Raw genomic sequence first — 2070 nt, 5'->3', positions numbered from 1 at the left:
GGGTCAGAGGTCATGGAGCGGGTCGGCCCGTTGCTGCGATACTTCACAGCGTCGGCCATATCTAACCCTAACCCTCCTCTGTCCCATTGTTCTTGCCATTTTCCCTTGATATATTCCTTTAAAATATTCTTTTATTTTTACTTATCTTAATATTCATTCACCAGTTTCCTTTCTTGAGGATCTTTTAGTAAAACTGTCTGCCAACTCATTTCCTCCCACGCCGATGTGGGCAGGAATCCAAACTCATTTAACCTCAGAGTCCTGATTTTTAATCCTGGAAATTAAGTAAATTATATCCAATAAAATATCTTATAATATAATATCTTGATTCTGAATTTACCTCTTGAATTAATGCGCTGCTAGAATCTGAGCAAATTAAAAACTTTCTTTTTTCCATTTCCTCATTCTAAAGCCATTAATGTTGCCATTAGCTCACCTGTATACTCTGTCAGTTTATCAGTTATTCTTTTACTTTTCATAAAGTTTAAATCTGGAGCAATAAATGATATACCTACTTGATTATTTACCATTTTTGAGGTATATTTGAATATATTCTGAATATTCTTTTTAAATATAATTTTCCACTTCATTCTTTCCCAATTCTCTTCCCTTTTCCAATAATTTCAAACCAACTCCAGGCTGATCACAAACCCATAACAACCACAGGACTAATTAGACATTCATCAGTCCCAATATCATATATTTTATTTAATATTATCCATCAAAAACTATTAATTTGCTTCTTTTCTTTTTCTTGCCAAGGTTGTAATGTCATACATACGTGGAGGTCAGTTTCCTCTTTTCAGGTCTTTGCTTTTATTTTGAAAATCCTACCGGTAGTGACGCAGTGTTTCCTGCCAGCTGAGTCGTGCAGCGTCATTAACATTAGCATCTAGCACCCGCGATTCGGAAGGAACTTTTGACGTTATCAACGCTACCGGTTCGGTTTTAACCGACGAGCCAGAAACGGAACCGGCAGCGAGCTTCCAACCCGCTGAGTCCAGAACCAGGTGAGTTAACCAGCTGGTTCTGGCTAACTCAGAACCACCTGGTTCTGATCCCGGACAGAACCGGTCAGGTTAATCTTGTGGGTTTTCAGTGGGTTCTGTTCATATCTGGGTTCTGTTCTGTTGGTTTTGGGCTCCAGCTCGGGAAAACCTGAGGCTCTTCAGACCAATAACCCGGAACATCCAAGTTGAGTTCAGATTCGGCTCTTAGAACCTGGTCTGGGCTCCTTTTGCCTGAATCACTGCGGCTCGACGTTCTGCTGAGGTTCTGGAGGTTCAGGTTGATTTGGTTCTGATAATACGGCATAGGTCCTGGGCGGTCCGTTTGCAAGTGTTACCATGGTGACTAGAACAGGTTTTGGTACAGGTGTTGCATCAAAATCTGCTAATTACGTGGTTCAGTAGTTCTAAAAACACTCGGACGGCGGTGACGAGGTGGTTGTTTCACACGTTGACATAATCTGTACAGTGACGTCACGGATTATTATGGCCATCAAAATCTGTGTCAGTTTGGCTATTTGAGAGTTAAATATGGTTGTAAGTGTGATATGACTGTAATGGTGGCAGAAACATCGTGTTACAAAATACCAGCACACTTGGAATCATTTCTTAATCGTTTAACAATTTATTAAACGGCCACATTTGGTTTACATCTTTTAATGACGGCGGTCAGTCAGTTTACAGAGTCAAATATGAAGTAATAAATTATATCTTCTCTGTCGATGGTAATAAAGGAGCCATGAAGTTTACGATCCCAGCTGTATCAGTATTTATGCAGTTTATGTAAATTCTCTTCTTCTCGCTGATCTTCAAGACGTACCTGCGCTCTATCGCCCTCTGTGGTCACAGAAAATGACGGGTCACAGATTTTGATGTCCGGAGCCGGACCTGACAACGGTTCTGGTTGTCCTGGAAGGCACATGGTCCACAGTGATGACCGGAGCGGAACCTCTGCAGCTTCTCGACCAGTGATCCATCAGTGCTACCTCGTCAGATTTTCCTACCGTAGCACGGATAGACAGCTAACTCTGTCTGTCAGTGCTACCCGTCTAAAACTGCCACC

General features: G+C 41.6%; 1 protein-coding gene across 1 annotated transcript in view; it reads left to right on the top strand.

Moving 5' to 3' along the window:
• The first annotated feature begins 829 nt into the window (after nt 1–829).
• cunh7orf25 (chromosome unknown C7orf25 homolog) overlaps nt 830–2070 on the top strand; it is a 3854-nt gene continuing 2613 nt past the window's right edge. Inside the window, exon 1 of the mRNA XM_008403084.2 lies at nt 830–1010. The gene's annotated coding sequence lies outside the window, so the exon portion shown is untranslated. The remainder of the gene's footprint in view (nt 1011–2070) is intronic.

This window comes from Poecilia reticulata, unplaced genomic scaffold, assembly GCF_000633615.1.
Source record: "Poecilia reticulata strain Guanapo unplaced genomic scaffold, Guppy_female_1.0+MT scaffold_290, whole genome shotgun sequence".
Lineage (NCBI taxonomy): Eukaryota > Metazoa > Chordata > Actinopteri > Cyprinodontiformes > Poeciliidae > Poecilia > Poecilia reticulata.
This window is presented reverse-complemented; position numbering and strand designations above follow the sequence as displayed.